Source organism: Podarcis liolepis (assembly GCF_965112155.1).
Source record: "Podarcis liolepis genome assembly, chromosome: 17".
In the NCBI taxonomy this organism is placed as follows: domain Eukaryota; kingdom Metazoa; phylum Chordata; class Lepidosauria; order Squamata; family Lacertidae; genus Podarcis; species Podarcis liolepis.
The window spans coordinates 5,371,695-5,384,271 of NC_139571.1; the positions used below are offsets into that span (position 1 = coordinate 5,371,695).

At 47.6% G+C, this 12,577-nt stretch overlaps 1 protein-coding gene across 4 annotated transcripts in view; it reads right to left on the reverse strand.

The window, feature by feature from the left end:
• LOC310696978 (myoD family inhibitor domain-containing protein-like) overlaps positions 1-9,322 on the reverse strand; it is a 29,413-nt gene extending 20,091 nt beyond the window's left edge. The window contains exons 1-3 of one of the 4 annotated variants that reach the window (XR_014520817.1): positions 9,117-9,322; positions 8,208-8,288; positions 5,442-5,643 (exon numbers count right to left, since the gene is read on the reverse strand). The gene's annotated coding sequence lies outside the window, so the exon portion shown is untranslated. Of the gene's footprint in view, positions 1-5,441; positions 5,849-7,190; positions 7,210-8,207; positions 8,289-9,116 lie in introns of those variants that run through there. The other 3 variants (XR_014520818.1, XR_014520819.1, XM_083483219.1) reach the window with 3 other exon arrangements.
• Positions 9,323-12,577: the final 3,255 nt, after the last annotated feature.

The window sequence follows — 12,577 nt, forward strand, 5'->3', positions numbered from 1 at the left end:
GCAGGGAGCACTTACCGAGGGATCCGTAGGAGGATGAGAGAGAGGCGCCTTTTTGCCCTGTCCGGGCGGAGATAAGTGCTGATAAGTCCGTAACGTAGTCCAGAATCACATTCACACGGGAGCTCTCACCGGGGATCCACTACGTGGATGAACGACGCGTCTGCAGCCCTTGCGGGGCGAGGTGAGAGCTGAACGTTGTACACACGGGAGCACTCACCAGGGATCCACTACGTGGATGAACGACGTGTTGGTGAGTGCTGAATAATGAAAAACAGGCAGTCACACGGGAGCACTCACCAGGGATCCACTACGTGGATGAACGACGTGTAGGTGAGTGCTGAATAATGAAAAACAAACAGTCACACGGGAGCACTCACCAGGGATCCACTACGTGGATGAACGACGTGTTGGTGAGTGCTGAAAAACAACGTGAAGTTCGAAGGCAGTCACACGGGGCACCAATTGTCGAGTTGCAGCTCGGCATCCAGAGAAAAATCAGTCTCACACCAAGATAGGTTCCGAATTATGGCTGCTCCTAGGGAAACATGGCAGCTCCTAGGGCTAATGCAGCACAGCTTTTATTGTGTGAAAATCAGAAAGATACAAGCCAAGTAAGGATACAAAAAATACAAGTCAAGCAATTTGTTCTAGCCAGCAGATAAAGACCTTGGTACTAAACCATGCGAGCGATCAGACCATACTACGTTAGCCAATCATATGGGACAGCACGAGCTGTTCACGCGCTATTCATGCTCCAAGGATGCTTCTAGCTATGAGATCACCCTGTAACAATAAGAACTTTGCTCATGCTCTCATGTACAAGCAATCATTTTCCCACACTCAGCACTCTCTGAGGAGTCGCTGGGGAAATCCATGGTGAAATCTAGACACATATAAAAATGCTGTGAATATGTTTTTTTAAAAAAAACAACAACACGTTTTGAATAATATGTTGATTTTGCCATAAGCTCACCATCGCCATCTAGTGTCAAATTTGTATAATGCACTTAAAACAGATTTAAAACGTTATATTTGCAGCTGTATACAGCGGACACTCGGGTTGCGAACGTGATCCGTGCGGGAGGCACGTTTGCAACCCGCAGCATTCGCAACCCACAGCACCGTGTCTGCGCATGCGCGGGTTGCGATTTGGCGCTTCTGGCATGCGCAAAGCGTGATTTAGCGCTTCTGTGCATGCTTGACCGCCGAAACCCGGAAGTAACCTATTCCAGTACAGTGGTACCTTGGGTTACATACGCTTCAGGTTACAGACTCCGCTAACCCAGAAATAGTGCTTCAGGTTAAGAACTTTGCTTCAGGATGAGAACACAAATCGTACTCCGGGGGCGCAGTGGCAGCAGGAGGCCCCCATTAGCTAAAGTGGTGCTTCAGGTTAAGAACAGTTTCAGGTTAAGTATGGAACGAATTAAGTACTTAACCTGAGGTACCACTGTATTTCCGGATTTCGGCATGTCTGTAACCCCAAAAAATGCAACCTGAAGCATCTGTAACCTGAGGTATGACTGTAGTCCCATGTGTGTGGTATAATGGTGCTTTTAAATGTATGGTGTGGATGCGGCCTTATCTTGAGAGAAAAGGGAGAGTCCAGAAGAGCAGCTCACTGCATCACATTTCAACTTGGCTGTTGTACTGGAGGCCAGACAACGTCATAAAAATTAGACCCTCACAAAAACAGTCGGTGCCCTTGAAGGGGTCAGTCAGCTGCCCCTGAAAGACTGGAGGTGCGCCGGGGGTGGGGGAAGAGTTTGGCTTTCCCTTTTTTCTAGGATGATGGATCGGCCTGGCCAAATATCCACTGCTGATATGAAACCGGAAAAGGGATCTGATATTAGCCCTAACAGCCAGTGGCAGTTGAGGCCAAGCATTTTTGAAGCCTACTGATGAGCCCGCTCAAAGTCAACTTCAAGTGAGTTTGGCATGTATTTCCATTTAACTGGGTTATAGGATCAGGCTGTACGTGTGCAGTGGGGAGCCGAACTGGGGCGGAGATGAAAGGCAGGAGGGGCTCAGAGGTGAGGCTGCTGCTGGGCTGCCGCTTCCTGAGCTCTCGCCAATCCTCCCCAACCAATCCAGTCAGTTCAAAGCCCTGGGAGGGGGAAACAGGAAACAACAGGCCCATTAACCTCCCACCCCACTGGGGCTAGAATAACAGAGGAAGGCAAAACAGCAGGAACAAAAACGTAGAAGGCGGGAGGGGGCCCCGGACTCCAGGGTTTTCAGGCAGGGAGGGCATCATAGCGTCAGTGGGCTGGAGCGGAGGGGGCTAGGAGCCCAGGCGCATCACACACCCTCCAACATTTCTCTAATGAAAATAGAGGTGTCGTTAATAATAATAATAATAATAATAATAATAATAATAATTACCGTATACCCCACACATCTCACTGGGTTGCTCTAGCAACTCTGGGCAGCTTCCAACAGATGTAAAAAACATAATACAGTGGTACCTCGAGTTACGAACTTAATTCGTTCTGGAGGTCTGTTCTTAACCTGAAACTGTTCTTAACCTGAGGTACCACTTTAGCTAATGGGGCCTCCTGCTGCTGCCACCGCATGATTTCTGTTCTCATCCTGAAGCAAAGTTCTTAACCTGAGGTAATATTTCTGGGTTAGCGGAGTCTGTAACCTGAAGTGTCTGTAACCTGAAGCGTCTGTAACCCGAGGTACCACTGTAAAACATTAATTTTTTTTTTAAAAAAACTTCCCTGTACAGGGCTGCTTTCAGATGGGGTCGCAGAACTCCATCCCCTCCAACATTTCTTCAGTGAAAATAGAGATGTCCTAAAGGGACGCGGGTGGCACTGTGGGTTAAACCACAGAGCCTAGGACTTGCCAATCAGGTCAGCGGTTCGAATCCCCACGACGTAGTGACCTCCCATTGCTCAGTCCCAGCTCCTGCCAACCTAGCAGTTTGAAAGCACGTCAAAGTGCAAGTAGATAAATAGGTACCACTCCAGCGGGAAGGTAAACGGCATTTCGATGCGCTGCTCTGGTTCCCCAGAAGCGGCTTAGTCATGCTGGCCAAATGACCCGGAAGCTGTACGCCGGCTCCCTTGACCAATAAAGCGAGATGAGCGCCGCAACCCCAGAGTCGGCCACGACTGGACCTAATGGTCAGGGGTCCCTTTACCTTTTAAGGAAAAGCGGGACATTCTGGGATCAAAACAGAAACTGGGACAGCTTCTGTAAATCTGGGACTGTCCCTGGAAAATAGGGACACTTGGATGGTCTGAAACGAAATGTTATTTCTTCCTGCTAGGGTTCTGCGCCTTTAATTGATGGATGACCAGCAGGAATTCAATAGCAGAATCTTTTCCCAATATTGAGATACAGAGATGGGGGAAAAGAGTCACCTGCTACATTCTACAGGGTTGTCGTGTCAGCTTTCATAGCACATAAGCTGGGGGGTGAGAGAGGTGGGAAATTGGCTACGCTAACCAGTACGCTGCCCGAGCAGCAGGTGTTCAACTCTCCCATCGAAATCAATGAAAAGTGTCCAGATCTGACTTGCACTCCAGGTTTCTGTATTTCCATCCACACACAGAAATGGCTCATCGTATAGCAGCAAGGGAGCTGCTGCCTTTCTGGTTAAGGATATGGAGTCAAAATCCAGTCCCGGTGAAGTGGATGGTTGCTGAACATTTGTGCCACATTCAGCCATGCAAAATGGCACTTTTTATATTATAAAAGGTAAAGGGACCCCTGACCATTAGGTCCAGTCATGACCGACTCTGGGGTTGCGGCGCTCATCTCGCTTTATTGGCCGAGGAAGCCGGCGTACAGCTTCCAGGTCATGTGGCCAGCATGACTAAGCCACTTCTGGCGAACCAGAGCAGTGCACGGAAACCCCGTTTACCTTCCCGCCAGAGCAGTACCTATTTATCTATTTGCACTTTGACGTGCTTTCGAACTGCTAGGTTGGCAGGAGCTGGGACCAAGCAACGGGAGCTCACCACGTCGAAGGGATTCGAACCGCCAACCTTCTGATTGGCAAGTCCTAGGCTCTGGTTTAACCCACAGCGCCACCTGCGTCCCTTTTATATTATAGAGCCAATCTATACCCCTCATTATGGGCACACCGTCCAGAGACTGGGCAGCACAACAATGCACACCCATATCTGGGCTGCCTACACACCAAACACTTAAAGCACATGACTTTCCCCAAAAGACTGCTGGGAACTATAGTTTTCCTCTCACAGAATTACAGTTCACAACACCCATATCCAACTACAGTTCCCAGATTTTTGGTGTGGGTTTCAAATGCATGATGGTGTGCATATCTTATCTCTGTATAATGCCTAACCCATCGTAATTTCCATTTGTTCCCATACACAGATTCTCATAAAGCGCTGTTCTAAGTTAGTACTGAGGTCTCTCCACCAAGCCCCCTTCCCACTTTTCATGCTGTTCAGATTGCATTTAATTTAGCTGTATTATGCTGCACTACAGATTGCTATGATCCATTGCCGATATTTCTTCTTATTGTTTTTATTCACCGGGAAGGAAGAAACGGCAAACAACAAAAATATTAACAAACAAAATGATGGTGTCGGGCTATTTAGAGAAGATAGACCTCAAAAGGGCAAGTACAATATTGATTATTGATTATTTTTTAAAGTAGGGTTCACAGTACATCCAAGACCCCCGAAAAACTTCAGATGCAGAGGCCTCTTCTCAACCATGGTTATACATCTGGTATTCCCTGCCCCCCTACAGAGATACATTTTGCCAGGGTTCTTTGCAGCAACATAATTTGGTTTAATGGCTGTTTTGCCTACCCCTTCAGCATAACCAAGTATTTTGGGTTTGGTCTCCGCCGCCACAGAACACGTCTAGATGAGCCCATGGTAATTACAACCACTTCCCAGGAGCATATGAAGCTGCCGAATACCAAGTCCATGCAGCCCAATACTGTCAACTCGGACTGGCAGCAGCTCTCCATTGTTTCAGGCTCTCCCAGCTCCAACTGGAGATGTCAGGGATTGAACCGGGGACCTCCTAGAGCCCTAATCTTCCAGTGCAGCAAGTAATGGTACAAGCAGAGATGGCTTTGCTCCCGAGGTGAGATAAATGCCTCTTTTAAAGCAAGCTGTTTGAGCAGGAAGATTCTGGAGTGCCATTCAAGAAGGCAGATTGTGCAGAGACCACAAGTACCTTGCAAAACCCTGACTAAATAATAAAAGAATACATAGCTTTCATGCAAAGATTAGTGACATGCTAAATGGCATGCAGAAGGAATACCCCACCACAAGAGATAAACTTCCAGACTCCTGTCAAAAGGCATGCAGGGAAGCCTTCTGGAAAGCGCTGCTGGGATCACAATCATACAGGAAAATGTCACAATTAAGTACAACAGAACCGGGTATTAGGAAGGCGATAGGTGTTGAGAGAATCTGGGTGCCAGCAAAGCCTTGATTTACCTGCAAGCAGCTCAGAGGACAGGAATGGACCCTGGGTTCCCTTCTCACTCCTCCACAGCACTTGGCCACGCCAAACACACTTGCCGTTTGGCACAGGCTGCCCGCTCCGCCTGCCGTTCACGCTCGGTCCATTCTGGGCTGGCTGATGCTCCAGCTTGTCTGTCTGTCGTCATAACATCCTGACTGTAGCTCAGCCCGATAGCTGGGGAGGGAAACAAAATAGCCGAGGCTATCACACAAAATAGCCACTCCCCTGCGCCTGCCTGGGCTGGGGTCCAGGGAGTGGGTGGGCTAAATTCAATTTGAGAGAGCCGTTTTATCTCTACACGAAACGCCACCAGGCCAGAAGCTGCTCCACCCAAGGGGCCACTAACACTGATCAGCGCCTGGCATAATAAACAGCTGCCCCCCCTCCAGAAGAAGCAGCTGCACCTCCATATATATATTCTCCTGCTACAGAATATAATCCTCCCAAGCCATTTTGTTTTGCATCTTGCTGTGTCTTAGGGGAGAAGTGGGTTTTCTTCTTAAGCCTGTTCCCAAATTGCAGACCCTTTTTATGTTCCCTAGTATCAGGGGTCAGCAAACATTTTCAGCAGGGGGCCGATCCACTGTCACTCAGACATTGTGGGGGGCCAGCAGTGGCGTAGCGTGGGTTGTCAGCACCCGGGGCAAGGCAAGTAATTCGCGCCCCCTAACCCATGGATTTGCGCCCCCTAACCCTAACCCCCAGATGTTGCGCCCGGTGCGGCTGGCCCCCCCTGCACCCCCCACGCTACGCCACTGGGGGCCAGACTATATTTTGAAAAGAAAAAAAGAACGAATTCCTATGCCCACAAATAACCCAGAGATGCATTTTAAATAAAAGGACACATTTAAATAAAAGGACACATTCTGCTCATGTAAAAACACGCTGATTCCCGGACCGTCCGTGGGCCAGATTTAGTTTGCCTACCCATGCCTAGTATTATTGATTTGTTACAGTCTCGCCTTGCCTGTGCTTTGAGGGGCACAGGGCAGCAATCGTGGTTTTTGCCCCTTCCACCCCGTTTTGTCCTCACAACAACCCTGAAGGTAGGTTTGGCCAAGAGACGGTACAGATTTGAAACCGAGTCACCCCAGTCGTTGTTGGGAGCTCTGGCCACTGTGAAGCAAAAGGAAGGGAACGTACCAGTTTGTGAAAATGAAGTCTTTTCAGTCACTTGTACTGAATGAGTTGAAGAAAGAAATGGGCTGGCACAACTGTCCCCATTCTATTGTCCTCAGGGTGAAGAGAGAGCCCACGCATTAGGCAAGGTGAGGTGACTGCCTCAGACAGCAGAATCCCAATGCAGATCTTTCTCCCCTTGCCCTTGTTCCTGATGGAGATCTTCCCTCACCCCTTGCGTTATGTACTGAGTTGAATAGGATTCAGAATGCAGCAGTCTGATTGGTCCTAGAACAATAGGATCCAAACTGCAGCAGTCTGATTGGTCCTAGAACAATAGGATCCAAACTGCAGCAGTCTGATTGGTCCTAGAACAATAGGATCCAAACTGCAGCAGTCTGATTGGTCCTAGAACAATAGGATCCAAACTGCAGCAGTCTGATTGGTCCTAGAACAATAGGATTCAGAATGCAGCAGTCTGATTGGGGCAGTTGGGAAGCAGCTCCAGGCTCATAACCTCTTGTGCGGGTGCTGGATCGGGGCCTCTTTCCAGTAGTGGTAGCCTAGCATGAAATCACTTTGCGACTCTGAGTATATTTCACCTTGTTTTCCGGTGGAGAGAGGGGCGCCATTTGGGATACACCTCAGGGGCCAGAATGTCTTGGGTCAGCCCTGCACACTGAGTAGCCCCAGTCATGTGACTATTTCCCTACTCCACAGTCTGGGGATAATAATGTGATGATTACAATGACGTGAAACACTTGGAACATTTAGTAGGAAATGTAGCATATCCGTATTATTTCCGCTCCCAAATGAGCTCCCAAAATTACTACAGTATTTTCATATGGGACCTAAAACTTAAAAATAAAATAAAATTGTAGATCAGTGGATCTTTTTATATAATAGCTCTCTGTGGCTTTCTGGCTTCCACCTTTCTTTTCAGGCATCCCGCATCTATTATTACAGGAATGGAGAACCTCACAGCCAGGGTTAAATGCATCCTTCCAAATCTCTCGATTTGGCCCCCCTCAGGACTCTCACAAAGCCACTCCCCCCTCCAACCACACCCCTCGCCCACTGTACAAAGGGCAAATTTTGATTCATTGCCCCACCCACTTCTGCCTCTGGCCCCTCCCACCACTGGCATGTGGCCCCTAGAAGGCTGCTCAGAAGAGAATGCGGCCCTGGGGCTTAAAAGGGTTTCCTGTCTGCATTTGACGTTTTCTGCTTCTGGGCATTCCATGCTGCTAAACCAAATGGTTGCATAGCAGCCCAGCCTGGCCCAAGACATTTTGGCACCTGAGGTGGACCTCAAAATGGCGCCCTCCTGCCCGCCAGAGAAGAAGCGGCGAGGGAAGATCTACATCAGGAAGAAGGTGGGGTGGTGAGGGAAAGGTCGACATTGGGGTTTGCTGTCTCGGTGGACCCTGCCTCACCTTGTTTCTTGGGTGGCCCTGATAGCAGCCAGATGGCTCTCACCTCGAACAAAGCTACTTGCAAGAGCTGAGGCCTTTGGCTGGTTCTGTTGCTCTCAGTGAAAGACGTGGCCTTCCGTTTCCATGTGGGCCACAGCATCAACATTTTTTAATAGTAATAAAAGGTAAGAAATTATTGCTTACCAGCAGAGGGCAAGGGCAAGGAATCAGGAAAACAAAAGTCTGTGCTTTGAGGGGCAGGAAGATGCAAACAGGAAGGGGGACCTAAAGAGGGGGGAAATGATCAGTGCAGTGCCTGGAGGAACAAGCATGTTCTCCAGGAATCAGTTACAGATAGGTAGCTGTGTTGGTCTGCCATAGTCAAAATAAAAAAATTCCTTCCAGTAGCACCTTAAAGACCAACTAAGTTAGTTCTTGGTATGAGCTTTCGTGTGCATGCACACTTCTTCAGATACCAATTTATCCATATTTCCCCAGAGAGTTATTATTATGCAGAGTTATTCTTACCCAACAGTGCTGGCTCCAGGATTTGGGGATCCATCAAGTGTGGCAACCTCAGTGGACCTCCCTAGCCCGTAAGAGGAGGGATGTGAACACTGAGAATGCTCTTTGCCTGCATCTGATCTTCTTGGCTATTCTGTGCAAAATGGAAGCCCTGCTGTGGTGGGATGGACACCTGTTGTTTTGGGGGTCCTGGCAAATGCCCAGTCTTGCCACCCTCTGGAGCTGGCCCTGTTCTTTAATTCTGGGAGACAGATGCTTTGGGGATAGCTGGCACTGCTGTTTTGTGCAGGATTCCTCACTTAGCTGCCTTTGGGGTATGACCAACAATCCTCAGCCACCACACCCACTGGTCAGAGATGATGAAAACTGTAGTCCCAAACATCTGGAGAGTGTTGGAGAAAGAGGTATGGAAGAGAGCTCTTACTCTCTCATAGCCGAGTTAACACAATGGCGATTGTTCTAAGCACATTAAAACTTGGTTAGATTCTACATCTGCCCTCATCCACCTTTAAACAAATGTTCCCCATAGAAATACTTAGGCTAGAATAAATCACAGACACCTCGCAAATAAATGAATATTTTACTCACAGCATTTCCAGAAGTATCAAACAAGTCTCTACACGTTGACATTACAATAATCCAATACACGTTGGATTAGCAAGGATGCGTGCTATAAAAATCTCATTTTAGGGAGATTCAGTTGACTTGCAGGGAGCCCAGGTCGCATGCCTTCTTGTTTGTTCCAGGAAGCACAAAGAGAGAGGGAAAAGGTGGCAGAACCTGCTGAGAGCCTGCTAAGCCACATCCACTGGTAACCTAAGCTCAGGTGAACCCTTGTGAATCAATAACTGTATATTATAAAAGAAGGGAACCATCTGGAGATGGCTGGTGCAGGCAGCACTAAGATAGATAGACCAATGGTCTGACTCAGTATAAGGTACCTTCCCATTGTCCAAATTGCTTTAGATCAAGCAACTGTTTCAAGATACAGGAGCAGAGAGTGGTTTTAAAAAAGAGAAGTTGGCAACCGTAGGCCCTGATCAAAACAGTCGTCCCAAAAGGAGCTGTGTGACAGCATTTGACAATGGAGTTCTCAGGATAATTATTTCCCCCACCTCACAGGGTAGCTGTGCCATCATCACCCACTGAAGAGCATTCAAGGGGTTGGCTGCGGGGAAGCGATGTCAGGCAGTTCGAAGAAAGCTGTGTGGGAGACCAAAAGACACAACAGCAGCATAAGAGGTAATGGATTCAACCATAAGTAATTCATCCCACTTAGGAGAGTGTGAGAGCCAGTCTCCCAGGGGTGGGCTGTGCCTCCCAGAGCCCCAGGCCAGGCTAGGATTACTTACAGAGCCATTAACTTGAGGCGGAATGGGAAACAGGCCAGAAGAGCTCAGCATCCACTCACTCACATGCCCTTGCTTGCTGTAGACTGGAAGAGAGAAGGGGCATCAAAGCCAGCTGCAGGGAGCCTGTGGCTTGGCAAGGAGAGCAGGGGAGGGACGTGGGGACTTGTGGGCTGTTGACAGAGGGGCTTGGGCTGGAGTGTGGCTGTGCTGCAAGTGGTCTCCAGAAATTCTGCATCTCTTTGGATCCCAAGAGCAACATCGGAAGTGGGGACGCATCTGTTTTATTGCGGGCTGAGTCTAGGCCAATCCCATCGTGCACCACATCTGCCTCCTGCCACAACCCGCTCCAATTCCTAAATGAGTCATTACGTCTCCATGGCGATGGATGCAGCAGAAAGCAAAATTGCAATAACTGTTTGGGAGAAGAGTGGGGAGGGAAGGACAGAGAGTGCATAAACGAGCTTGCGTTGCAAGGGGGTGTGAGAGATGACAAGGCACAATATTCCAAAATCTACTTTGTGTTTTTACTGAAGGTCCAGTATACATTTGAGAGACAATCGCCATGAGGTATGCTGTTGTTAATGCCTTCCTTTTTCAAAACAGAAAGATGGATAAAACTAAACAGGATAAGGATGGGAGACAAGGTCTTCCAGAAAGCATTTTTCCCCTTAATACAAAAAAATAGAACTACAAATTCGAACAAGCATAGTTAAAAGAAGAAAATTATTGTTTAAAATAGAAGTACTGTTGTGAATTTGCTGTTGGACTCATTCCTAATCATCAATCCCTATAGTTTTGCTTAAACTGACTTTGGATGAGAATCTGGGATTTGATGCAAAATAGCTTTAAGACCAAATTAGACCTGGTACGTATTAACTGCAATTAACAGTTCAAGTTTTATTTGTTTATTTAATGCAACTTCCAAGCTCTCACTGCCCAACAGGATCAGATGAATGGTTTTTTTTAAAAAAGCATTCCTTCAAGCTGATGAAAATGCTGCCCTGCTCTTAAGCTGCTATTTACCCTGGAAGGGAAGCTTCCATTGCTTTCCAAAATCTGTAGATATTTCCTGACTGGTCCATTCATCTCCAGGGCTGGGATGAGTGCTTGGGAGGCTGCCTGGAGTTGTCTGAAGGCTGGGGAGCTGGTGGTAGGAGTAGCAGATTTGCCTCCATGTAGCAGTACCTGCTGTTTGCCTCCACTCAGACTCCTGCTTGCATGTTCATAAATGAAGGAAATATTACAAAGAGACCATAATAAGTCTCTGAACCCAGTAGTGTTGCCCCTGGAACTTTACTGCCACTCAGCCAAAAGAGGGAAACTGTTGCAAAGAGCATGCTGGCCAAGGTTGCATTTTCTAATATGAGCCCAGATCACTATTATTCCCATTCTACAGATGGAAGAACTGAGGCTGACAGTGATTTGTTCAAGGCCCCTCCAGCTGTGGGCAGACTTGAACTGACATCTCCCAAGTTAAACTCCCTACCTACGGAGCCACAGACACTTTAGATTTTGATCGTACTTCTAGCCTGCAGTATTCTTGTGATCCCCGGTCTGTGTCTGTGTACTGATTGGGAAATATAACATTAAATTGCATTTAACTGGAAAAAGTTCATGTGTCGAATGAATTACATCCCAGATTTTTCATCATAGTGAAATAGGCAATAATAATAATTTAATAACTTTATTATTTATACCCCACCCATCTGGCTGGTTTTCCCCAGTGCTAAAAGTGAGATTATTGCTTACCTAGGCAAAAACCAGCAGCTTCAAGACTGTAGCCAAGTCACAAAGCACTACTCTAGTGTATTAATATTTGTGTTTGTTTACAAAACATTCACATATAAAACACTTTGACTTAGCCTAATATGAGAGCTTGGCATGTCATGGGGATTTTAATGTCACGTTCATGGCAGTGTGTGCTTAGGATTGAAGCCTTAGATGTTCAGAAACTGGACACAGGATGCAAGAATCATCTCTCTCTACGTCTGTCTCTCTCTCTAGGTGGGTGGGTCTAAGTTCTCCAAATGTCAAGACAAGATGAACCCACCATTAAGGAGAGAGAGAGAGAGAGAGATCTGGTTCCATCATGTGCAGATTATACACAGGAGGAAAACGTATCACTGGCCTGAAGGGGTTGAGGGTGGATGCAGGAAAGGGAGGGAAGGATGGATACACTGGGACTAGAAAACATAGGTTATGGAGAGCAGAGCAGGGATGCTGCTTTTAAGGTTTGTGTCCTCGCTCCCCAGTGTGGAGAGCAGTGTTGCTTAGAGGGAGCTGCCCAATACATTTCCTTGACAAAGACAAGGGAGCAGACCTTCTGAGATCTGCATCTGAGATCCCCTCTTGCTCATTCTGCCCCAAAGCCCAGTCCTGATGGCACCTACTGTGTAGTTTGGTTGGCTCTTCCAGGAAGAGTGTCCAGGAAGTCAGCCACCCGCAGGAGCTGAACCCACACTGGGCTTGGTAGTGGTGGTGAATGCTTGAAACCAGATTCACTCTGGAAGACACTTGAGCTTGCTAGACTCACTTGGCTTACATGTATTCTGCCTCAAGGGTGCTCCAGTAGCTATGCCGTTTGAACGTCTCCAAGCTGGAGTTTTATTGTGGGTTTAGCCTGCAACATATTCTTGACACAAAAGCAGGACAAAACACAGAACATTTGTGGTATGGAAAGTTACGGGGTTTCAGCAG